We start from the raw sequence: 20,324 nt of genomic DNA, 5'->3' as shown, positions 1-20,324 counted from the left end.
TTACCCACTCTGACTTCCGGTGCCATAGCGACAGCTCTCATGCACTTACAGTCTTGTCTTGGAATAAAAGGACTAGCATGTGCCTTATCAGTTTTACATTTGATATGAGCTATTTTTTTTCTTTCAAGATTTTTATTTATTGATTTGTCAGAGAGAGAGAGAGAGAACACGCACAAGCAGGGGGAGCGGCAGGCAGAGGCAGAGGGAGAAGCAGGCTCCCCACTGAGCAGGGAGCCTGATGCAGGACTGGATCCCAGGACTCTGGGATCATGACCTGAGCTGAAGGCAGACGCTTAACCGACTGAACCACCCAGACGTCCTGATATAAACTGTCTTTGAACAACTGTCCTTGTTCTCTCATATCCAGTTTCCCCAAATCCTTCCTCTTCAAGGTCCAGTTCTGGTTGGCCTCCTTTTTATAACCAACTGTAACCACCCAGCCCCAAATAATCATTGTATCAGAAAGAGAGGACCTAGTCCAAGCCCTGGGCAAACTGCAGCATAAGGACAGGGTGTGTTTGTATAAAGACAAACCTTTATTCCCTTTACAAACATGCCAACTTGCCAAAGACAAGTAAACGGCAAGTACTGGGTATGGTCTGGACCAGGAGGAGTGGCTCCCAGCCTTTATTCAGCCTCACCCAACATTCCCAGAGCCCTCGCTGAGCCTCAACATCACGTATCTTTGCTCCTTCTTTGCTCCTCTTGGGACATTTTTCTCCAAAGGACAAGACACCTTTTTCTAAGGGCTTTGATCTTATCTCTATGTGTCAACAGAGGGCGGCAGAGAGCACCACTCTACAGCCTCTGTAGATCTCAAAATAAGACAGTCCCAACCCCCTAGTGCCTAGGGAGACAAATATGGGGGACTTTTTTTTTTTTTTTTTAGCTATGACAAAGACTGTTGCTGATATAGGCATGGAGAGTGCTAAACATTTTGCATTATGTAAGAAAGTCCCATGCAAGCAAGAATATTCTCACCCCCAAATGTCAATTAACTTCCTTCTAGTATTGTTCTCCAACCTCAAGTAAAACATCCCTGTCTACCCCACTGATTTAGCACTTTCACCATTTTGTGTAGTGGTTCACCTCACCAAAGCTCCTTGAGACAAAGAATTGGCTTTTTCATCTTTGCATTATTACTGTTTTAGTTCACTTTTAATTTTTAGTCATTGAATGATTGTAGACAGGTCTTTAATGGAGGAGGGACAAGGGGTAATGGACAGAATTTAAAGTAGAGTCAGTAGGTTACAGAGTTTAGATAGAGCTAGATTAGATTAGATGAGCCAATCTTCCTGAACTTTAATGTCCTCACATATGAAACAAGACTACTATCTACCCTATTTTAAAGTACTTTGTAGGGTGCCTGGGTGGCTCAGTTGGTTAAGCGACTGCCTTCGGCTCAGGTCATGATCCTGGAGTCCTGGGATCAAGTCCCGCATCGGGCTCCCTGCTCAGCGGGGAGTCTGCTTCTCCCTCTGACCCTCCTCCCTCTCATGCTCTCTGTCTCTCATTCTCTCTCTCTCAAATAAATAAATAAAATCTTTAAAGTACTTTGTAAATTGTAAAGCAAAGTACAGGACTGTTTATAAAGAATGTCTTTGAACAGATTTGTTCCCAATCATTATTTCTGGAATTTAGATATCTTATATGTTAAAAGAAGATACTTATATAAGGAAGATATTTTGGCATAAAAGGCATGGCCAGCTCTGTGCCATGAGTTCACTCTTGGAGCCCTAGCTTCAGGTGGCTTCGGCTCCCTCTGAAGCACTGAAGGACTGAGATTGGTGGAGAGACCGTGTTCTCAAATGCAGAAGATGCAGGAGCAGACTAAAAACAAAATGGCAGATGTTCACTATTCCTATGTTTTGCTCTTCAGTTCTCTTGCTTGCAGTATGAAGCTAAAGTTCAACAGAAGTTAGATGGTTTACCTGGCCTCTCAGAAGTAGTACAAATTCTCTGTGGATGAGTAAAGTAATACATAAATTTTCCTTTTACTCTTTTCAATATGGAAAGTGCCTTTATAAACTCAAGATATTATTTCTAGCCCCACAAAGGTTAGGTTTATAGTACCTTGCCAGAATTTGTTTATTATGGAATGGTATATTTCAGGGATGCTAAATATTTTACTAATTGAGAAATCCATTTGCTTTTGATTTATTTCAGTGCATCTTTGTTATTGATCAGAGAAGAATTCTTACATCCTTTGTTTGTAGTCCTCTTTTTGACAGGGATAATACATTAAAACTTCATTAAGCTGTTGAGATTTAGTCTAAATAGCACATAAAATCTCTAAGCAATTGCTTTTCTCCAGCTGACTAGATGTTTTATTATACTTTGATAAAAAATACTTCAATTCCATTTAACTCAAAATATTTTTCAAAGTTTGCCATAATTATGGGTTTTCTTTTATCATAAAGATGATTATAGAATTTATGGACATGAGACTTTCATCTTTTTAAAAGTTGATATGTGTTCAGTGTACATTTTTATTTATAGTCTGTTTCAAAAAGGATTTGAAGTCCTTACCATGAAGTATATATACAATAAGGTTAATAAAAGGGAAATCAAACCCAAAGCAGGGAAGAGAAAGCAAATATGATAACCACAAAAGCTAAAATAGATACAGATATATAAATTGATTGATAGACAGATTTGAGCATAAACTTGGCTTTGAGCTTCCCACCAGCAGGGATTAAAAAAAAAAAAGGAAATTCAGTGGATTACATTGTTGTTATCAAAAATGTGGGTGCCGTAATAATTTTTCGAGAACAGAAAACTTTTCCCTGGCATTAAGTTCTAAAATGAATTCTTCGTGTGAATTGCTTGCATATGAGACATCATGCACGGTAATGGACAACACAGAAACAATATTGCTGTTCCTTATAATAATTCTTGATCAAAGAAAGGCCGTAACACGCAGGCTGTGACAATGATTCTGCTCAGGGGCACTAGGTTAATGATAGTTAGGTAACAGGTAGCTTTCTGAGGATCCATCTATCTCCCTTGATACAAGGATAAATCTTAGTGATACTTAACTGACTGAGCCACCCAGCACCCACATTTTAGTGATACTTAAAAGAATTTTTTTTTCCTTAGATGTTTCTTAAAAATCGCTTTCTCAGCTAGGCATTTAATGGGAGCTAGACAGCAGCAGCAGTAACAATAAAATTGAAGTAATAGTTTGCTGCAGCCTTTGAATATTGAAATTTGAATATTGACATTGCTATCCACGCTATCAAACCATACACTTTGAAAACAGGGAAAATTAGAGTTAACATTCTGATATGAAAGTAAAGAATTTCAGCCAATGTTCCCACCTAGTAGGTTGTTTTCCATATCAGTTCAAATGATTGTATGTAAACTACAGGTTTTCTTGGGAAATTTTAGCATGATTTTTTGTTTGGTTTTTTGGTGAACAGAGTTTTCGGTCACCTAGCTTAACCTCCTGAGGGTTCACCCCTCCTCAGCTACAGAACCTCAAAGAGTATTATTCCCCAGTCTCCCAAAGAAAAATGATTTGCATGAGCTTTTCGTTGGAAAATGTGTTCCTAGTACATATTTTTTAAGAATTTCCTACAAAGAGGGGTGTCTGGGTGGTTCAGTCATTAACCGTCTGCCTTCAGCTCAGGTCATGATCTCAGGGTTCTGGGATCGAGCCCCGCATAGGGCTCCCTGCTCAGCGGGAAGCCTGCTTCTCCCTCTCCCACTCCCCCTGCTTGTGTTCCCTCTCTCACTGTGTCTCTCTCTGTCAAATAAATAAAATCTTTAGGGGCGCCTGGGTGGCTCAGATGGTTAAGCGTCTGCCTTTGGCTCGGGTCATGATCCCAGGGTCCTGGGATCGAGCCCCACATCTGGCTCCCTGCTCGGTGGGGAGCCTGCTTCTCCCTCTCCCACTCCCCCTGCTTGTGTTCCCTCTGTGTCTCTCTCTGTCAAATAAATAAATAAAATCTTAAAAAAAAAAAAAAAAGTGCATGTTTAAAAAAAAAAAGAATTTCCTATGAAGATCTGTTCAAGCTTATTATAAGCAAAATAAAGATGTTGTGTTTTTCTTTGTGGTTTTTAATCCCTGGATCTGCACAGTTGTTGAAATTTCCCTTGCTGAGAATAGAAAGGCCCATGGTATTTGAATAACAACCACAATAAAACAAAAACAGCCACCAGTACCATTTGCTGAGTATCTTCTATATTACAGATTCTGTGCTAGTCTTCTCGTGTATTAACTTTCACATAATAAGCATGACCTATTATTATCCCCATTTTAATAATGAGAACATGGAAACTCCAGTTTGCCTGAACTTGCATAACTAATAAGTGGCAGAGTTAGGATTTGAACCCAGATCTCTTTACTAGCTTTTAACTACTACACACTGGTGCCTGTGGCAGAAATGTGAATCTTCATGTATTAGCCTTGAGGTCATTATCCTCTTTCTTTTTCGTGGTATTTCTGACAAAAATTGTCACTGGGTCAGTATACTTTGAGCTTCTCTTAGATTCTGGTTTAATGAGTCATTTTCCTTTAAAAAATTTTTTTAAAAAACAATCCTAGAATAGCTCATATTTTTATAGCAAAATAATTGTACCTTACCTTCTATTCTTAGGTTGTCTTCTAATAATGAAATTTGAATATCTTCTTGAGAAATAAGACCAGAGTTATCTTCCAGTCATTACTGAGATTTGAAGAAGTTCATTTGACTCTTAAAAGTGCTTACTCACTTAGATACTGGCTTTGTAGTCCTCCACACTTAGCATGCCCACATGCTGAAATAAAGAATTACTTGTAATGATGGGACTTGGCTTGATATCTCTAGAGTTGCCGTGTCCCATACAGTCACCACCAGCCAGCCACATGTGACTATTTATTTTAAAATTTAGATGTCCTATATGGTGGCTAACTGAACATAATAAAAATAAAATAAAATAAAATTTAAATGAGCTAAAATATAATTTAAAATTCAGATCCTCAATCACATTAGCCACATTTTATTTTATTATTTTTTAAATTTTATTTTATTATGTTTTGTTAGTCACCATACATTACATCATTAGTTTTTGATATAGTGTTCCATGATTCATTGTTTGCGAATCACACCCAGTGCTCCATTCAATACATGCCCTCCTTAATATCCATCACCGGGCTAACCCATCCCCCCACCCCCCTCCTCTCCAAAAGCCTCAGCTTGTTTCTCAGAGTCCATAGTCTCATGGTTCATCTCCCCCTCTGATTTCCACCCCCTTCATTTTTCCCTTCCTACTATCTTTTTTTTTTTTAAACATATAATGTTATTATTTGTTTCAGAGGTACGGGTCTGTGATTCATTAGTCTTACACAATTCACAGCGCTCACCATAGCACATACCCTCCCCAATGTTATCACCCAGCCACCCCATCCCTCCTATCCCCCACCACTCCAGCAACCCTCAGTTTGTTTCCTGAGATTAAGAATTCCTCATATCAGTGAGATCATATGATACTTGTCTTTCTCTGATTGACTTATTTCGCTTAACATAATATCCTCTAGTTCCATCCACGTTGTTGCAAATGGCAAGATTTCGTGTTTTTTGATGGCTGCATAATATTCCATTGTATACCACATCTTCTTCATCTGTTGATGGACATCTTGCACATTAGCCACATTTAAATGCTAAACAGTCACATGTGGCTACTGTATTAGTGCAAGTTATAGAACATTTCCATCACTGCAGGAAGTTCTTGGGCAGTGCGCACTAGAATGTACATTTCTCATGGTCCCCTCTCCCTACCTTCTTTCTGTTCCAAAAACAACAATGGCTTCCTCCAAGAATGACCTCTACAGTTTCTGTAATTTGGGGGAGATAACTTATCTTCCCAATGATTTCCCATGATATTCAACAGGAGAAATTGTTGTTGGCCCTGTTAATATTTCTGTGGTACAGGGAAGCACGCTAACCCAGATCAAGTTCATCTTACTAAATGGCAAGTCCATAGAGCCAGCTCGTTTTTATTTGCCAGATTACATATTGAGCCAACTTCTTAGGTAGCTGTGTTTAAAACCGTTTACAGACTGTTTTTTTGAATTGCACCAGAGACACCCTGATCCCTGGTAAACTTGTTGAGTAATGATGTTGCTGTCAAATCTTACAGCAAATCGTTGGCTTCCATAACAGAGTTGGCCATCTTGTTGACATGTTCCACAAAAACATTGCCTCCTTCTACTAGTTAGTCTGTATTATTTTCCAGAATAATAATACAGACTAACTAATAGATACTAATAATACAAAATAATACAGACTACCTTTGGGGGGAAAAAAACAATTATTTTCTAATAAATCTGATTCTTTTAGTGTATCCTGGTTAGTTTTGAATGCTGTTAAAAGGGACAGAGATGTATGTTCTTAATTCCTTTCCATTTATGGGTTCTAAAATAATCTTGGTACAGGGACATATACACCAATGTGGTGCACTAAGGCTTACTAGGAATGTACCAGCCCTGATTTGTCTTGAGCACTCCTATCTTACAGGGGTAAACTTCGGTCTATCTTTTCCAAAGTGATATTCCACAGTAAGCTCCTTTAGAGAAATTTGTTGAATCTGTTATTTGCCAATGATATCCTATTGTTTGAGTATATAGAACAGTGCCTTGAACATGTTTGCTGTGTGTAAAATAGTGCTGGAGAGTTTTGTTGCATTTTGTTTTTCCAAATGAGCTAAGCAGGGTGCAATAGTCACTAGTGTCATGCTTGAACCCTCCATAGCCACACAGAGACCGGCAGCCACTCTCCTCTCAGCTGTACAAATAGTCTGATGAAGAGAGAGAGTAAGATCTCTGTTCAGAATGTTCTTGGTCACTGGACACCTCATAATGGAGGCCTTACATTAACCAGTGTTGTTCCAGCTTCAAGGATTTCCCAAGTTCAAGAAAGTTGTGATCAGTTTTAGTGAAGTATTGGTAATCATGAAGTGAAATGATGGGGTATAGGGGCAGTGAATTATATTAATCTCCACTTCTGTATAACTTCTAACATTTTTAAAATAAAGAGTAAAGAAACATCATGATTTCTTTATTTTGCTATCATGGTTTATGAGTTCCTTATATATTTTGGAAATTAACCTTTTATCAGATATGTGTTTTACAAATGTTTTCTCCTGTAGGTTGCCTTTTCATTCTGTTGATTAAAGCTTTTTAGTTTGATGTAGTCCCACTTGTCTATTTTGGCTTTTGTTGCCTGTGCTTTTGGTGTCATTTCTAGAAATTATTGCCAAAACCAATGTCAAGAATGGGCAAAGGACTTGAATAGATGTTTCTTCAAAGAAGACATACATATGACCAATAGGCATATGAAAAGGTGCCCAACATCATTAATTGTCAGAGAAATGCAAAGCAAAACCTCAGTGAGATATCACCTCACATCTCTTAGGATGGCTACTATTTAGAAAAGGGTAACATATGTTGGCAAGGTTTGGAGAAATTAGAACCCTTGTACAGTGTTGGTGGGAATGTAAAACGGTGCAGCAACTATGGAAAACAGTATGGAGATTCCTCATAAAATTAAAAATAGAACTACCATATGATTCAGCAACCACACTTCTGGATATATGCCCAGAAGAACTGAAATCAGGATCTCCAAGAGATACCTGCACTCCCATGTTCATTGCAGCACTGAATAGCCAACATATAGAAACAACCCAAGTGCCCATCGGCAGATGAACAGATAAAGAAAATGTGGTGTATACATACAATGGAATATATTCAGCCTTAAAAAAAGGAAATTCTGTCATTTGTGACAACATGGATGAGCCTGAAGGATGTTATGCCAAGTGAAACAAGCTAGTCACAAAAAGACAAATACTGTATGATTCTGCTTCTATGAGATATCTACAAGAGTCAAACTCATAGAAGCAGAGAATACAATAGTGGTTGCCAGAGATGGGGGGAGGGGGGAGAGGGAAATAGGAGTTGTTACTCAGTGGGTGTAAAGTTTCAGTTTTACTAGACGAGTAAGTTCTAGAGATCTGCTCTGCAGTATTGTGCCTATAGTTAACAATGTGGTCTTATATTGTGCACTTCAAAATTTGCTAAGGAGTAGTTCTCACATGAAGTATTCCTACCATAAAAACAAACCAAAAAACCCGCAAAGGAACACAAGAAAACCCTCTGATACGTCTACTGTCTTGACTGTGGTGATGGTGTTGAGGATGTTTGCATAACTCTAAGCTCATCCAATTGTACACATTACATATGTGCATTTCTTTGTATATCAATTATATCTCAATAAAGCTGGTAAAATTATTTAAATTAGAAAAAAATTTTTTTAAGATTTTATTTATTTATTTGACAGAAACACAGCCAGAGAGGGAATCCAAGCAGGGGGAGTGGGAGAAGGAGAAGCCGGCTTCCCGCTGAGCAGGGAGCCCAATGCAGGGCTCAATCCCAGGACACTGGGATCATGACCTGAGCCGAAGGCAGAAGCTTAACGACTGAGCCATCCAGGCGCCCCTAAATTAGAAAAAAAATTTTAAATGTCATGAGCTCTTGGGTGAATTTAATATAGCTGTTTCTGCTGTTTATAGTAAGGCATCTTATTAAAACCAAAATTTGCTCTAAGAATCATTAAGAGCTCTTTTGGAGCTGTGTCTTAATGAGGAAATACCTACCTTATTCAAATGCAGCATTGCTCTTCCACACCCACTTTGATGCATCACAAAGGTGAGCAAGATGATATTGTTCTAAAAAATAATTACATTTATGCAATATTGTCTTATATATTTATATTTCTTAATCACTAGGTTATTCCCACTAATATTTCCCCACTGTTTTGCTTTTACAAGCCTTGGTGAGCAGGGCATACATTTTTTACTGGTCACTAGTTTTAGGAACTGTTTCCCTGACTTTGATTTGTTTTTATCACTTGGGAGCAGGCACGTTGCTGGACAGCAAGAAAAGAGTTAAAGAAAATAGCTCTAATGAATAAAAGAATGTGATTCTTCTATATGCATTTTTGGTAACCCCAATTCCACTGAAATTCTGATTCCCTCATTCAATAGCAATAATAATGTTTTCATGACTATCACAGCTACACACACACACACACACACACACACACTCCCGTCCCCCGCCACCCCCCTCCCTTCCCGCACCCCCTCTAGCTGCCAGTCTGTCTTAAGGCAGTGGCAGACGCCTGATTGGCGGGCTCTGTTTATTCTTTGACCAGATTCCTCCTAAAAGAAGGCAGGCCATGAGTGCCTGAAGCCTATTGGTCCGGCCTGCTCTGGACCCTCCCTTTCTTTTTCATGGCACACACCACAGCGAAGTCTGTGCGGAATCCTAAACCGGCCCAATTTACATCCATTCATGAATCTGTGACGTCAGCAAGCCTTTGGGCTTCTTTGCGGTGGGCTGGAGGATTGTGTGGGTGGAATCCCCCTCCCCCTTATTTTTCTAATTCTGCAAGGCTTTTTAAATTAACCTTCCATCTTTTTAAAGCAAGAAAATGGAACGGCATGTGTAGGAATTCTTCATTGTTGTGAGTATCACACTCTTTTTTTTCTGTTTCATCAGCATTTATTTCACAAGGACAGATGGAGAAGGTATTTGAGATTTGAGTTGATTAGAAAGCTGGTATTATTGAGGGAGACACGGTGAGAAAGACAGCGAAAGAGTAACCTGAAACCCCGTTAGAGCTCGGAGCCTTCGAAACTGACAGCTGGTTTTCCCTTTGCTCGTCTGCTTGCTTGCTAGACGTGGACATTTTTCATTTACGGTTCTGCACGTTACCTCTGGATGCTGGCTTGGCTTTCCTTAAAGGGAGATTCATTTCTCGGAGAAGAGGATGTGGGTCGCATGAGAGGCAAAGCCCCGAACTGGTACCAGAAAGGTGCTGGGTGGGAAGCCGGGCCAGCTAGACGGAGCAGGTTCTAGCCTGCTGAGCTCTGGTCTTCCTTTCTGCTGCCCTTTCTGTTGTGTGTCACCCTTCACCTCCCCTTTGTTTCATAATTGTGTACCAGTCAGGGTCTTGAGCTTGCAATCTGGGGAAGATGAATACTTGTCCGACCATTTCCCTCCCCCCCCCCCCCCCCGAAAGCTTTTATTATGGGAGTCACAGGAGTGTATTTATACATCTTTGCAGCTCTTTCTGTCACTCTGTGCTTTTTATTTATATTTTCAAAAACTTGAAAGCCTGCACCAGAGGCAAAAGGGGAATGATCCTTAAATCCTGATCTGTAAAATATCCCTGAACGAAAATTAAGAAGTGGTTTCGTAATATATTCCATAATTATATTGCATAGAAATGCATATGAGTGTTTTCTGAAGATGAACTCTCAGCTGAAAATAGTTTATCCCCCTGTACTTGGCAAACATGGAAAAGTTCTGATATGTTCCATGTATTAAGTTAAGGTTTGATACTTTGCTTGGAGTTTCAACAAAAAGTTAGTATTTGTGATCGTATTTATTTTCCAAGGTTCTGGATTATATTCTGGTGAAAGTTGGGATGATAAGGAAGAGGAATGGGACACTGTGACATGTTCTGCCCCAGGGCAGCTCCTCAACCTAGATAACCTAATAGCATTTTCCACCTCCCTCACTTGAGCAAATTATATTCTAGTCGGCAGCGTGTACCTGGTCCACGTCTCCAGTGAGAGGGAAAGCAAAATGTGTCTGTTAATTTCTTATCATCCAGCCTTGTCATGTTTACCTTGTATAATCAATACTTAGTTTTGAGATTTTCCTATTATAATCTTTTCTCATGAAATAGGGCTTCTAAATTAGGACTCAGATGATCTAATTTGAAGATTATTAGTGAATCTTCCAACTGTAAACTCATTCAAAATTACCTGAGGATTTGGAGTTTTCTTTTGTTTCTCATCTGGCATTGCCCTTATTCATTTTGTTTTTCTGGGTGCAACTGAACTCACTAGAGCTATAGAAGGGAAAACTTCTGCCTCATTCTAAATCAGATCTTTGTCCTCTACTCAGACAACTATGGTTTCATATTTTGCTATTTTTTTATATGCTGGGTTGAACAAATGACACAATTTCCCTGTGTTTGTAAGCATCTAAGCTTACTTCATCATTTTCTTCTTTTGTATACTTTCAGACTTTGTTGAAAGTAGCAATTGCAAACTTATTTCAAATTATTGAAGTCTAGATCATTGCTAGATCAAAAGACTGAACTCAGGGTTTTTTTTTTTAATGTGTTTATATAATCAAACTCAAGAAATGTTCGTCAGATTCTGTCTTTTCTATACGTTTTGGCAAGAGGGCTTTATTTCCATGAAAGAAATACAGTCGCACTTTGCATTTATTAAAGTAAAACTATCCCTTTAAGGCACAGAGTAGATATAGAATCTCCCTCTCTCTCCACTCCTAGTGGCTGTATTCTAGATTATATTTATTTTCCTGTATAGTGTACTTGTAGGGGAAAAAAAAACAATAACTCTTAATTGTTTAATATCAAACAATAAAATCCTGTGTATCAGTGACTGTCAATAGATGGCTTTCTGTTTCAAAATTGAAGCTACTCCAGAAGTAGGAATTAATTTATTTAGTAAACAAAGTCAGTCAAACCAGAGCCCTATCCTGGGGAACTGTCAAAAGCATGGTTCCTAAGGACCAGAGGCCACATCCACTGGTAGAGGACAGAACAACAGTACTTTGGATGGCAGAACCGGTCAGTTTGGTTTGCACTGTCTACCTACCCTCTCTCTCTCTGGGCTACAGCTGAATTAATTGCTTGGGTGAATCAAGTGAATCAAGATAGCCAAGATGACCGATGCTGCCAGGTGGCAGCCTGACTCTTGCAATTTTGATTAAAATAAAAAACATTCACCAAGGGCGCCTGGGTGGCTCAGTTGGTTGAGCGACTGCCTTCGGCTCAGGTCATGATCCTGGAGTCCCTGGATCGAGTCCCGCATCGGGCTCCCTGCTCAGCAGGGAGTCTGCTTCTCCCTCTGACCCTCTCCCCTCTCATGTGCTCTCTCTCTCTCATTCTCTCTCTCTCAAATAAATAAAAATAAAATCTTTAAAAAAAACAAACAAACCATTCACCAAGAACACTCTTTACTTAAAAAAAAAAAAAAGTCATTTAAGAGATATCACCCTCCTGCTGTGTGTCTCTTATTCCTTAAGAATATGGGAGGAGAGAAAGATTTAGAAGATGCCATATTTCCTCCTAAGGAATGTAGAAGGTAAGATACCATACATATATAGTATTGTAAAGACTGGAATTGCTTGGGGAACTTTCTGTCTCTCTGTTTGTTCAGTATGTTCTTAGAGTTGATCAACCATCACCGCAATCAATTTTAAAATATTTTTATCATTGTAAACAAACAAACCAGTACACATTAGCAGTCACTCCTCATTTCCCCTCAGCCCCCCAGCCCTAGGCAACCACTAATCTTCATTCTTTATACAGAGATTTGCCTATTCTGATCATTTCATATTAATGAAATCACATAACATACAGTCTTTCATGACTAGCTTCTTTCCCTTAGAATAAGGTTTTTAGAGTTCTCCATGTTATAGCATATATCAGGGCTTCATTCCTTTTATTGTGGAATAATATTCCATTGTACAGATATACCATGTTTTACTGATCCATCCATCACTTGATGGACATTTGGGTTGTTTCTACTTTTTGGCTGTTATGAATAATGCTGCTATGAACATTTGCATATAAGTTTTTGTGTGAACATATGTATTCATTTCTCTTGAGTATATACCTAGCAGTGGAATTGCTGGGTCCTATGATAACTATATGTTTCACATTTTCAGGAACTGCCAAACTGTTTTCCAAAGCAGCTGCACCATTTTACATTCCCACCAGCAGTATATGAGGCTTTCAATCTCTCCACATCCTTGGCAACACTTCTTAGTGTCTCTAATTTTGATAAGAGGGATCTTAGTGAATTTGAAGTGCTATCTCCTTGTGGTTTTGGTATACATTCCCCTAATGGTTAATGATGTTGAGCATCTTTTTATGCGCTTATTGGCCCTCTGTATTTCTCCTTTGGAGAAATGTCTATTCAGATCTTTTGCCCATTTAAAAAATTTATTTCTCTTTTTATTATTGAGTTTAAGAGTCTTTGATATGTTTTAGTTACAAGTTCTTTATCAGATATATGGTTTGCAAATATTTTCTTTCATTCTGTGAGTTGTCTTTATACTTTCTTGGTGATGTTGTTTGCAGCGCCACATTTTTAAATTTTGATGAAACTCAGTTTCTTCACTTTTGTTGTAGTTGCTTGTGCTCTTAGTGTCCTATCCAAGAAGACTTTGCCTAACCCAAGGTTATGGAGATTTATCCCTATTTTTTAAAGAGCTTTATAGTTTTAGCTCTTACATTCATGTCTATGATCCATTTTGAGTTAATTTTTGTGCATGGTATAAGGAAGTGTTCAACTGCATTCTTTTGAATGAGGATATCCAGTTCCAGCAATATTTGTTGAAAAGACTGTTCTCTCTCCCATTGAATTGTCTTGGCACCCTACCAGGGAACTTAAAAAAAATACTGATACCATGCTCCTGCCTCCAGAGAGTCATATTTGATTGGTCTGTGGTGGGGCCCAGACATCTGCATTTTTTTAAAAGCTCCCCAGATGATTTTTTAAAAAGATTTTATTTATTTATTTGACAGAGAGAGACACAGCGAGAGAGGGAACACAAGTAGGGGGAGTGGGAGAGGGAGAAGCAGCAGGGAGCCCGATGTGGGGCTTGATTCCAGGACCCTGGGATCATGACGGGAGCCGAAGGCAGAAGCTTAACGACTGAGCCACCCAGGCGCCCCTCCCCAGATGATTCTAATGTGCAGCCAGGGTAAAAACTATTTGCATGGATAGAGAGCTAGTTTTAGAAAAGAAGAGGGACACTACTTCTGAATCAAGAAAACAGAGTGAAGACATAGAGTTCTATAAGGAAAGGAGGGAAGAGAGGAAAATTAAGATTCATAGCAGAGAGCATGGATTTTCTTGCTAAGTAGTAGTTAGTCATTTTCAAAGAGGTTAGTGAGATACATTAAAGGAAGAGAAGGAGCTGACACTTATCAAGCAACTTCTACATGCCTAGAAATTTGGGAGCTTTCACATACATTATTTCATTTAAAATATAATCCTCGTGGTATGAAGTAGGTACACTACCCCCATTGTACAGATGAAAAAACGGGCTCAGGAAGGTTGCTGACTCAGCCAAAGACACGAGGCAGCGCACCTTATACCCAATTCTCAAATCCAGGTCTAATTCTTCACCCCATTCTCTTTCTTCTGTATACCGTGGCTTTTGAACATTGAAGCCTACCTTGACTTGTTATTGGTTCGGTCTAGCATGACTCTAAGGTCTTCTCTTGCAGTGCTCTGGACTGGACAATGGAGGAAGATAAGTTGGGATGGTGGGGGTAATATAGGGTTAAGTGTTGGTTCAACAGGTGCGGTGGAAGATAAGAGGGTGTGTGTAAATGAAAATTGTCATGTGACAGTTAGTCATGGAGCCCAGGCTAGCTACACTATACCTAGATATAGCCAGCAGGAAAAATCCTAAGAGGACAGAGGAGCAGTATACTAGGGATGAGAGAATGATTGAAGGGGATAGTGGGGAGACTGTCATGGGAAAGAGGATGTATCAAATAGAACTTGTAGGTGTCGAAGTGTTGACATTCTTTTAATCAACAAATATTGAGCATTTAGTATGTGTTCTAGGTACTGAGTACACAGCAGTGGGGGGAAAAAAACAAAAATTCTTGCCCTCTTGGGGGCTTATTTTATTGGGGAAGACAAACAATGAAGTAAATTAGTTTAGGCAGTGGTAAATGTTAAAGAGAAGTGTAAAGGTGGGGGATGAATAAAGTGTGCTGGGGGTGGGGTAAAGTCAAAAAGGAACTTTTTCAGGGTGTCTGGCTGGTTCAATCAGTAGAGCATGCAGCTGTTGGTCTTAGGGTCGTGAGTTCAAGGCCCGTGTTGGGTGTGGAGCCTACTTAAACAATAATTAAATTAAAATAAAATTTAAGAAAGAGACTTTTCATTGTATGCTGTATTTACGGATATAGATTCAGAGAGATTCAGAGAGCTTAAGGAACTATCAAACCCAGGGGTCGGTGGTTGACAAATCAGGCACAATGGGTATACAAAGAGAGCTGCTCTAAGACTAAAACTCAGAGTGAATATTTAGTATTCACTGTTTGTTCATCACTTTATAGCCTGTGTCTGGCACAGAGTAGACACTTTCCTTTTGGTCTACATTTGTTTATTGTAGAGAACCCCCCCTTTTTTTTTTGATTAATGATTTTTCTGCTGGGTAGAGGCCAGAGCAGAGGTGGTATTTGGGAAACTTTTTCAAATTTTGCTTGCTGCCCTATTAGGATAAATCCTTCTAAGTATGGGGGTGGATTTGTGTGTGGGGGGGGGGCTGGGGGAATGTCCTTTCATAATGTCTCCACCGAGAATTGCTGCATGGTAAGTGATAGTCAATGAGGAGGATGTGTTCTAGTTCTCAGATGAAGCAAGCAAAGAACCACCAGTGTAGGCTTAAATATCTTGTGCTTATTACGCTTTAGCAGAAGATTTGCATGCACCACGTTGAACAGAGGATGAATTGAAACTTTGTAAAGTTTTTAATAATGAGGTTCGTTTATGCAACCATATACCTACCTTCTTTCTTTATCTTAAAGATTACTTATATTAAAATGGATAAAATCAATGTGCTTTCTATTTGCCTGCTTTATAAGGCACAAAGATGCAATGGAAAAAGAATCGGACTAAGGCAGTAAGTACCTATGTAGCCATATCAGATCATCCTTGGCAAGACAATTCTCTCAAATTTTTTAAAATTTGTCTTTAGCTTTCATTTCAAAATATGAGATGAAGACTTTTTTTAGTGATCTCAAATGTCCTTTCTAACTCTAACATTGTAACATTCTTGGAATCTCATTATTACCAACATCAAACAGACAAGTGACAACTTCTAAGACAATCTGGTTAAAATCCACTTTTTTTTTTTAAAGATTTTATTTATTTATTTGACAGAGAGAGACACAGCGAGAGAGGGAACACAAGCAGGGGGAGTGGGAGAGGGAGAAGCAGGCTCCCCGCAGAGCAGGGAGCCTGATGCGGGACTCGATCCCAGGACCCTGGGATCATGACCTGAGCTGAAGGCAGTCACTTAACCAACTGAGCCACCCAGGCGCCCTTAAAATCTACTTTTACTCCAGTTCTTTCATAGTACTTTTCTAGAAGTTTAGCCTCCATTGGGATACTGCTACAGCTGAGGAGGAGGGGAAAATGTTATGAGTGTTTCAGATGGAGATATCTGGGTGAGACACAGAAAGGTTAAGTCACTTTGAGATTTGCCCACGGACTTCCTCATAAGCAGGAAATAGAATCCTGATGAGATCTGACCTTGCCACCTTTAGGCAGGCCCATATAAAGGTCACTTGTCTTGGCCATTATTCTTTGTGGTCAAGAGAGAGCTTCCATTAGACTGGTGATTTGGTGGTCTGGGCTAATAGGGAATATGGCAGCAGATAATCTAATAACCTTAGTTTGGTTGTGTGTTACAGCCTTTCTTTGATCTGACCTTTTTTAGTGCTCTTAAGAAGCAAAATTCAGGGTGCCTGGGTGGCTCAGTTGGTTAAGTGTCTGCCTTCAGCTCAGGTCATGATCCCAGGGTCCTAGGATGGAGTCCCGCAAAGTGATCACACTGGCTCCTTCTGTCCATCTCTCACTACCTCCTATCATTCTTTAAATCAGGCTGAAGCACGATGAAGGGTGAAAGACTATATTAAGTAAGAAAATGCGAACCACTAAATCCATAAATGGTACAACCAGTATTTGAAAAAAATAAGATTTTTGTGAAAAAAATAAGATGTTGGTATTTTGTATGAGATTTGCCAGCTTTTGAAAATTATTCTTCCCGGAATTCTCCAAATAACAAGTTGGTTGATGGATTGGTGTTTTGAGTTTGCAGATTTTGTCAAGGAAAAAGATAAATTGTAAAAATTACAAAACAGAAAACATCCTTTCCATTTTAGTGTTCATTTCATCAGTCTAGAATTTTTCTTGTATTCTTTTTCATTTGTATAATAGTCAAGCAGAGAGGCCTCATGTCTAGTCCTAACAGCTACAATAATTTCAGATAGTGGGTTCCATTTGGTAATAATACTTGTGTGTGTACCAGTGTGGTAAAACCATCTTGCAAAACGCAATCATGTATTACAGAGAAGGTGTAGTAAATGTGCAATTTTAGTTGTTTAAAAATTAGGGAAAAACATTGTAGGATTTCCCAATGACAGATGGTAATTGTTTTCAATCTGCTAATTTGTACTGAATTCCTGGGCTGGGGTAATAGTTGAGCAGTACTAGGAGGACATTTTAGTGAAACTCTAAATTCCAAAAAAGCCAGAGAAGTAGAAAAAAGGCTTAGGAAATAGTCAAAGACAAAGGACTGGAGAAAGGTGACAGAAAAAAGAAAGGGGTGGGGGGTGGGGAGACAGAGCCCAGGGAGCCTGTGGTTGGGCTGATGGTTCACCATGGGCAGGTGGCAGTGAGGAGAGCAGTTTCCATCTTAAATCAAAGAGAATGGATTTGGGAGCCAGAATGGAGGAAAAAAAAAAAAGACTCATTTAGAGTCCTAAAAAGGCCTGTCACAGTTGCTATTACTAAAGAGGGCTCAATTTGCAAAATAAGCCCACCGAGGCTTCTTATTACCCCAAGGCACTGTGCCTGCATTCGTGGTAGCTGTCCTATCTGCCTCTGATGGGATGCATGAGGCTATCCGCAGGCGCGGGTAACCATGGATAATCGAGACTAGTGAGATCAAGCCCACCAAAATACAAAGCCATGGTTGCTTTTTCCAGGGAAGATAATCTTTTGATTAAAGTGAGATTAAACATTTTACTAATTACTCACCAATTATTTCCTCTCACGGAACAAATTCAAATACATATGCACACTAAGAAGAAACAGATGCAACATACCTTTGGATATTTTCAGTCACTACTCTCTAGGCCTAAAAGTACAGACTCATTTAAAACCTTTTTTTTTTTTTTTAAGATTTTATTTATTTATTTGAGACAGAGAGAATGAGAGACAGAAGGGTCAGAGGGAGAAGCAGACTCCCTGCTGAGCAGGGAGCCCGATGCGGGACTCGATCCAGGGACTCCAGGATCATGACCTGAGCCGAAGGCAGTCGCTTAACCAACTGAGCCACCCAGGCGCCCCTCATTTAAAACCTTTGCTAAGCATAGAAACTCCTGGGAAATACCCACCTGATAGTGCAGCAGCTAGGGCTCAAGAGCCAATGTGAAAAGAAACTGTACTCCTTTGCCAGGTTCTCCCCCGCCCCACCCCACCCCCTATCTTCCTCCTCCTGCTTCCGGCCATTTTTGAACAGAACCCCTTCCATCTGTTTGCCTAATCAAAAATAACTGAACATTTGCTTTATACTGCTTATGTTAATGACCAAAGCCAGGCTTTAATCTAACCTTTAAGTATTCTCAGAGACCTGGAGACCAGAGTAGATTTCTTCAAGAGAAATAATCACATAATCCTTTATGTTTTCTATTATGGCAGAAGCCCTGATTGGAGAAAATATCGTAACACTTTGAAACAGTACTCACTCCCCATCACCGGTTGTCCTTTGATCACAAGGTTATCTACATTGATAAGGGCTTCCTTTAACTGAATCTTACACCTTTGATACTGGCTTTTGTTAGAGTCAAACTGCTTTTGCCACAGATGGTCTTATAAATGGCCTCCGTCTTTTTCCTGCTAACTATTAAAAAGGCTGTGGCATGGTTTTAAAAACCAAAGAACAACTAGCCACCCAGATTCTAAAAGCCTTGGACCAAGTCTGGAAAGGGAAAAGGAATGACCAAGAGAACTTCATTATTAATGCAGAGCAAAAAGGTCCCCTAGGGTAAGGGAAAGGGAGTCACTCCAAGGGAGTACCTATCCAGGAGACTGACTATACTTCATTAAATCTTCGCCAAGCTCAAGAGCAATGTGAAATGGTAATTGTGATTTACCTGAGATGCATATGGCTTGTACCCAGAGATGTCTTTATGCCAGAGAACAATTATGCATGGGGATTGACCTGAAGGCTCAGAATGAGGAAACTGTAGTCTCAGGGCTTCCATCTTCTAAGACAAATCTCTTCTGGCTTATTCCTGTGTGGTTGCAGCTAAGGATTTGCCAAAGCAAACTAAGCTTGTGGGCCTGGTTTGGGGACTTATCCTTTCATTACTGTATATTATCACAGGAAACTAAAAAAGTAAAAAAAAAATAAATAAAAAATTCTTTTACACTTTTTACCAAGCAGATTCTTCAGATTATCCTATTTTTGTATATAATTCATAAAATATGGTTTGTGAAAAACTACTCAATAAGTTTTTTTCAGATACTTTAATATTAGATTTTGTATAAAGTACCAAATAACAAGAGAAAAAAACAATTTTTTTTCTTTATTTCTATTTCTCAGTTGACCCAACCATATTGGCCTCCCCCCACCAACCATGACTAGGTCTAACCATCCTGGCTAGCTAGCTCGCCTCCACAAAACCTGGTGTGGATTTCTTTCTTTCTTTCTTTCTTTCTTTCTTTCTTTCTTTCTTTCTTTCTTTCTTTCTTTCTTTCTTTCTTTCTTTCTTTTTTAAGATTTTATTTATTTATGAGAGAGAGAGATGGCAGAGGGAGAGGGAGAAGCAGGCTTGTGGCTGAGCAGAGAGCCTGATGCGGGGCTCGATCCCAGGACCCTGAGATCATGACCTGAACTGAAGGCAGACGCTCAACTGACTGAGCCTCCCAGGTTCCCCTGGTGTGCATTTCTTTTGATGAGCTATGTATCGATTATTTTCCCACCCTTCCGCTGTCCCTGCAAAAAAGACGTATTACCGGTTTAAAAACTGCAAGTTTAAATCCTGCAAGAGACCTACTCATGAAGCAGCTACACTGTGGTTCTCAAAGTGTGGTCCTAGAACCAGGACCATCAGTATTACCTGGGAACTTGTTAGAAATGCAGATGCTCAGGCCACTCCCCAGATGTTCTGAATCAGATGCTGGGGATGGGGGGTGCCCAGGCAGCTGTGTCTAAACAAGCAGGCTGGGTGATGCTGTTGAGTACTCAAGTGTGAGAATCCTTGGTTTATAGTAGGTCTTGTCAGACTGCTCGTGTGCAAGGGAATCACCTTGGATTTTGTTAAAAACCAGATTCTGATTCACTTTGTCTTGGCTGATTTTTGTCAGCGTTTCTAATGCTGGTGATGCTGATGTCAGTAGTCCTTGGACCACACTTTGAAAGCAGTGAGGATCTGAAGAATCTCGACATGAGCCATTCCAAGAACTGCACTGAGTAGGCTTTGCCA

General features: G+C 39.6%; 1 protein-coding gene across 12 annotated transcripts in view; it reads left to right on the top strand.

Annotated features, from left to right (window-relative positions):
* Positions 1-20,324, top strand: part of MAP3K13 (mitogen-activated protein kinase kinase kinase 13) — a 167,206-nt gene that overhangs the window by 65,332 nt on the left and 81,550 nt on the right. Inside the window, exon 1 of one of the 12 annotated variants that reach the window (XM_064584139.1) lies at positions 9,190-9,503. The exons of the other annotated variants lie outside the window; for them this stretch is intronic. The gene's annotated coding sequence lies outside the window, so the exon portion shown is untranslated. Of the gene's footprint in view, positions 1-9,189; positions 9,504-20,324 lie in introns of those variants that run through there. 12 annotated transcript variants of the gene reach the window in all.

Source organism: Mirounga angustirostris, unplaced genomic scaffold (genome assembly GCF_029215605.1).
Source record: "Mirounga angustirostris isolate CCGP_5_RB_7025 unplaced genomic scaffold, mMirAng1.0.hap1 SCAF_1, whole genome shotgun sequence".
In the NCBI taxonomy this organism is placed as follows: domain Eukaryota; kingdom Metazoa; phylum Chordata; class Mammalia; order Carnivora; family Phocidae; genus Mirounga; species Mirounga angustirostris.
Note: the sequence above shows the minus strand (reverse complement) of the source record. Positions and strands in the feature narration are given on the sequence as shown.